The sequence below is a fragment of the Zophobas morio genome, unplaced genomic scaffold (assembly GCF_036711695.1).
Source record: "Zophobas morio isolate AGI-343-1 ecotype UQ-CSIRO unplaced genomic scaffold, CSIRO_AGI_Zmor_V1 ptg000252l, whole genome shotgun sequence".
Lineage (NCBI taxonomy): Eukaryota > Metazoa > Arthropoda > Insecta > Coleoptera > Tenebrionidae > Zophobas > Zophobas morio.
Genome location: NW_026972356.1, coordinates 105,047 through 111,046, shown reverse-complemented (window position 1 = coordinate 111,046; position 6,000 = coordinate 105,047). Strand labels below are relative to the sequence as shown.

At 32.1% G+C, this 6,000-nt stretch overlaps 2 long non-coding RNA genes across 4 annotated transcripts; both read right to left on the bottom strand.

The window, feature by feature from the left end:
- Nucleotides 1-1,317: 1,317 nt before the first annotated feature.
- Nucleotides 1,318-2,773, bottom strand: LOC135146645 (uncharacterized). 3 transcript variants are annotated; one of them, XR_010283896.1, is made up of 6 exons: nucleotides 2,707-2,773; nucleotides 2,464-2,624; nucleotides 1,993-2,397; nucleotides 1,812-1,928; nucleotides 1,624-1,734; nucleotides 1,318-1,468 (listed from the first exon to the last, which is right to left on the bottom strand). It is a non-coding gene; the product is annotated as an uncharacterized LOC135146645 (long non-coding RNA). The 3 variants fall into 3 exon arrangements; XR_010283897.1 differs by having other exon boundaries at nucleotides 2,464-2,586; nucleotides 2,640-2,759; XR_010283895.1 differs by having other exon boundaries at nucleotides 2,464-2,759.
- Nucleotides 2,774-4,720: 1,947 nt separating this feature from the next.
- Nucleotides 4,721-5,475, bottom strand: LOC135146648 (uncharacterized). Its single transcript, XR_010283900.1, has 5 exons — nucleotides 5,361-5,475; nucleotides 5,226-5,292; nucleotides 5,038-5,063; nucleotides 4,882-4,978; nucleotides 4,721-4,828 (listed from the first exon to the last, which is right to left on the bottom strand). It is a non-coding gene; the product is annotated as an uncharacterized LOC135146648 (long non-coding RNA).
- Between the last annotated feature and the right edge of the window lie 525 nt (nucleotides 5,476-6,000).

The window sequence follows — 6,000 nt, the reverse complement described above, 5'->3', positions numbered from 1 at the left end:
TTGGTTGGTAAATCATATTTAAAGCTTCCTTTTAGATGTAGGACTCAAATTGTTAGTAGATGTTTTAAACGCACTAATGAAGAATGTTAAAAAGGTTTAGAGAACATTTTAAGAAGAGGTCATATACCACCTTTAAAACTATTCCAGGAAATTAAAATTTTAAAGTATTAAGTTTAATTTAGTTGGATACTCAAAAGGAGCTACCATATAAAAAAATAGAGAAAAATTGTATAAAGTAACCTAGATGCTTGAGGTGAGGTCTAAAAGCACTGCTAAAGTTAATGGGATTTATAAGAAATGGAGTGTTTAATTTAAGGCCTAATAAGCATAAAGGAAAATTAAAAATATTTTAAGCTTGCCGATGATCTTAACTACAACTTTTTTCTTTGCCGGTCCATTATCAATTTAAAAGATGCTAGCAAGAGGATAGAAGCTAATAGTTGTCGAAAAACTAAATTATTGGATCGCATAAACGTTTTAACCCCAATAAATTTCTTATTAATAATGCCAGAAATCGTATATGGATAAATTTTATTTGGTCTTGATGGTAATGCCACTCACGCATACTTTGAGCCTGTTAAGCTTGGTGTACAGCTCGACAGAAATGGAATGCAGGCTTTTTCAAGCAGAGGTATGGAACAAGAGTTTGCCGACACACTTTACTTTATTCAAACACATATGCGTAATAAATTATCTCAATCTAGCAGTAGCTTGGAAGGGATGAATTCACCCCACGATGCCGTGAGGAAACATGGCACTGAGGTGAGCACACCCTATGCCCTACGTGGCGCGACTCTGTCAAGACCAAAGGTCTGCAAAAATGCGTCAAATGGATAACCTTAAGGTATGTTTGGGGATTATCAATGTAGTGATAAACCTATTGACATTAAAAGTCCAGTATCTGACGTTTTAGATAACCCGAATGTAGCAGTGCCGCTTGTAGGAAGTGGAAGACCTTCCTTTGTATTTTGTTGATATCTCAATAGAAAGGGTTGATAGCATTACCATGGATAAACAAGATTAAACGTTTAAACATGGCATAGAAGGTTATAAGGACATAAGAAGTTGATTATTGTAAGTTTTTGGGAATAGCTCCTGATATGGGCCCCTAATGGCAATCTAGTTAGACTACATAATAGAACAGAGAAGAAATACAAAAGTTCTGGCTCTTTTACTTAAGAAAAACTTTAAGTTCTTTGTTTTACGCCGTCGCAGGCGCTTGTAGATTTATAGGAGAATTTTTAAGATTTTTTTGTAGATATATATAGTTAAAAAAATTATTGTTCAGGAAAAATATTCCGTTTTTTAATCTGACAATATTCTAAATTATGATTTCTAAACCAATAATAATGAGACTTGACAAGGCTTTTAAGGAAGCCAATATTGGTCTATCCTCCGTGCTGAAAAGTGGATTACCTCGGCAGTTGACGTGCTTTCAATTTTCTCTGACGCTCATTACTGCATAATACTATATATAAAGAGGTCTAAGTTTAATAGTTAAACTTTTTTAGCCCCAATAGCCAAAAAATTTACTGTCAACTCAATATGGGGGTCAGTAAAAAATCAGTTAATTTAAAAAAAGATAAGCAAAAACTTATGCAAAATAAGTTAGGTGCGACTTACCCCAAGCTACGTGCTTATTCGTTTGCTCGTTCTTACAATAAATGTTAAAAAAAAGGTTTCATAAAGTGAATTGTACGGAAACTCCACTTCAAATAAGAACGGAAGGGCTTCCTTTAAAATAATGGTTAATAATATGCTGTTCGAGTTTTATTTTTAAAAGTTAGTTTGATAGGTTACTAATAAATAACTTTAAGCACTTGAAATATACACCCGCGCCGGGTTCAGGTGTTTTATAGGTGTGCTTCATTAAAAACTTTCTACTTTTTCTCTATGGATTAACATTCTTGAAGAGTTGAAACAATAAACTTCCATAAGGAGAAGAATTGTTTAAGATTAAAATGTAAACAGAGCAAAAACGATACAAAGTACTGAAAAGGGTATCGAATAGAGTGAAAAGGAACTATGAAGGGATGGCCTAGAACAAAAGTTAAAAAAAAGAAGTAGAGCATATTCCATTGAAGAGTTAAAGTAAATGTTCTTTTCTGCATAATAAGCGAAAATACACTCGCAAAGCAGGATTTTCTATTTTTTTAAACAATCACTATTAAAAGTAGAGGCATATATAAGTAACGCGAGATAAAATTTTGGCTAGGTAAAGTTAGTGACCTTTTTCGTAATATTTGCAGTTTTTATATGGTAGTAAGGTACTAAATTAAGAGCGTATATCATCAACCTTTTTAGTGGCACTTGTTAGTTCACCTTTAGAGAAGTACTTAACCCTTTGCCACAAAGAAAGCTTTAGTAGTAAGGAGCGGCAAACGGTTTATCTGTAAACTTTTGATTGAAAAGGAAGACCATTCAATTTTGTAGATAAAATAAAAACTAAGTTTAAAAAGAAACCTGGCCTAAAACAGTTTAAAAGGGTGCAAGAGTAGAGATTGAAATCTGTACAGAACTTGGTAATTACCGTTACTCCAATGTTCAGTAGGAAACACAAATGTCCCGGTCAGGAACTGCGTCATTCTTAATTTAAAATTGGCAATTTGTTTATTTTTTTTACCCTTAAGTATGTTAACTTTTAAACTAAGTCCCTCGGCGTTTAGTGTTTACATATCATTTAAAAGGGAGTACAAATATACAAACTTTCTGGTCCATTTTTTATTGAAAATCTTAGAGCCCAGTTTGAGGTTTGGCACAATGTGATAACAATCTTTATAATTATACAGATATAAGCTTATATGTACATCTTTTTATAAAACCAGAAACTTAAATAGATACTTTAGCATTGCACGAAAGTTAGTCAAGCGTAGTAAATAATAATGTAATAAATTGCCTTCCTCTTTTTGACGTCTATGCTTAACCGTAGTAATTTTAACAGTAAGCCAACAACTAAACAAAGTTTCTATAAGTGGTTGTAATAAAAACTAGAAAAAGATCTTTTTAAGTCATAATTTCTTATATTTTTTTGTTACACTCTTAAAAGATGAAAAATTCAGTATAATAAAGTTCAAAATTGAAAAGGTCTTAAGCAAGCTCTCAAAGTACATTAAGTGCATTAGCCATTAAAGTTTCCATTGTCTATTAGTTGACAATAAAAGTTACAATAATAGCAATATTAAGTTACACCTATGATATGAATGAAATTATAAAAAAGACTCTTATTAATGTTGCTGCCCCTAATCTTAATTCTTTTTTTAAAAAAATAAAAAGTACTAAATCTGGCTAAAAGCCGCTCTTCCCGCTTCATCCGGGAAGGGCCCCAGTTTTAATTTTTGGCTTTCCATCTTTATAAAAATCGCATCCAAAGTAAGAATCAGTGGAAACGCACTCTTAGCAAGATTCAAGGGTTTAACTATAACCGAAAAAGTACTATTGACGCCAATAAGGACTGAAGCAAGGGTGAGCAAACAACCACAAACATCCAAAGTAACCAGAATAAAAAAATTGCTTTTTAAAACAGATTTTAGATGGAATATTCCTTGGTGCTTATGGTTTTCACTCATACAACAGGTATGAATTATGAGAATTGTGATAATTAACTCTGGTATAAACAAGCAAGCATAAGCTGGAGCATGCACTTTCCACGTTTTTGCATTATCAAGAGTTCTATTGAGGTATCGAAAACACCCTCTGTAAATTCGACATCCAAAAATGCTAGAAAAGTTCCAATAAGTGTTGGTTTTAAGAAATGCAAAAGTGGTGATCCTAACAATAAAATTAGTTGTCTATAAAAAGAAGATAAATAACAGAAGTTCAGCTTTATGGTTATTTTTTAATATAAGCTTTATTAAATAATAATATTTTTATTACTTTCAGCATAGAACTGTAAAAATAGTTTGAAATCTTATAGATTATAAATAAATTTTAGAGCCTCGCTAACTAAAATATTTTATTGATAATAAGGCCCGCCTCAATAATTTTATCTGCAGAGGTTAAATAACAGGCCCTGAGAGTGTGTTTATAATTTATTGTAAAAACATTCAAACCCTCAAAACTCCTAACAACCCCAAACTTTTGGGGACCTGAAAAAACCCCGGGGCATTACAGAACTTGGAACCCAAACTGGTATTTCTAACTTTTCTCGTGAAAACCGGCTCTCTAGGGGTAAGGGCATGTTGCTTTAGTGTACCAACCGATGTAGTAACTTAACAACTTTTTAGTATACACACTATGTCATAAATTCTTTGAAGTTAGTATATAATTTTTGTTAGTGGCTATCACGAGCGTAATTTAATTGGTGCATCTATTTATTCATCTTCCATCATTGGCTTTCCTAATGACATCGTTTACAAAAATTCTATTAATTTTTAAACATCTGCATAGCGTTTATTGCATATCAAATGAAAATAAAATATTGGTGTTGGATCGACTGCTTGATACAAAAGTTCTGCTTTTAGTATAAACGTGCGCTCCTAGCCTGCGTGACGGGAGTGTCAGATTGTCGGACTAAGAACTCGGCAAGGTTGCAATTCTATACCCCCTATAAAGAAACGTCCATTTTATTAAGTTATTTTGTATAGCTGCAAAATGATGAAGCAATTAAATATTAATCCTCTTTATTATCCTCAAGATCAGAGTCCAAGTAGAACTGTTCATAAAACGCCAGTAAGAGAACTACTGAATAAGGCGACCAAACACAATAACTATTTACTTGATCAATATTTTCTTTCGTAAATGCCAACTCGGTAATCTCCTTCAAGTAAAGAGCGTCGTTGCAACACTTTAATAACAATTCTTCCTTGTTATCCCAAAAGGCATGCAGGACCTTCAAGACTTTAAATATTTATAATATTCATTGTAATTGATTTAATTGCTAACCTTCTCAGAGCATAAACGCAGTTACTAAAAGCTTCCCCACGGGATATTAATAAATTATATAGGGACAAAAACCCTTAAATTTGGTGAGGAACTATTCCTAATTATTTAATCAAAATTAAAAAAAGCTTGCTTCGGTCACCATATAATATGGAGTACCCAAAGGGATCTCCTCAACTTCAGTGCTGGAGAGAGAAAGGGTAACAATATTAGGCAATATTAACAAAATAGTAAAGGGTATATAAAGTAATTTTAAAGTTAAATTTTTTTTAGTACTCGTATTTTAGTGCAAGTGCACTTAAGGTTGTAAGTTCAGAGAAAATAATTAAAAATATAAATGAACTGACCTTTCCGGATACTGCAAAAAGGAAACAAACAATTCTACTGTTAAAATGCTTGCTATAAAGGGAAGGCCTATTTATAAAAAATTAGCAGGTTTCCTCGGTATAATATCTTTTTTAGTTATTTTTTTTTTAGTCAACCTTTTATCCTGTTAAACTAAAACTGCGACATTGTATTACTTATATGTAGATTAAGGTAGAGGAAAGTCTTTACAAAAAGGTATTTTATTAGCACACGATTATTATATATTGCAAGCCCATAATGCAATAGCTTAAAAAAAAAAAGTTAAAATTATAAGGGACGCCCACCATTGCATTATTATGTATACTGAAGGAACATGTAGTAATTAGAGTGCATTTATAGTAGCAAAGTCAAGTTTTTTGATTTGATTAGGATGATATACTAGTGGTCGAAATAGGCCTGGCCTCGTCAATGTGCACTACTGGTCCAATGTTCTGCTTTCAAAGGACTTGATGTAGATAATTAGCAAAGAGTCACATTAACGGTTTGTATAAATATTATTCACTGGAGCCACAACATCCGAGCAAAAGTAAACAACCTTAAATGAAAATAATTAAAATATTCAATTAAAACCTTTTTCTATACCGACTACTATCATTATTTTATCTTAATAATAGTTTTTTAATAACTCAAGCGTTTTTTAAATAGGAGTATCGTAATTTCAATGGCGCATAACCACAAAAGAATCGAAACCCAAAGCGGTATTCATACAAATCTATTAGTTTATCCTCAACAGATGAAGCTTAATAAAATCTAAAA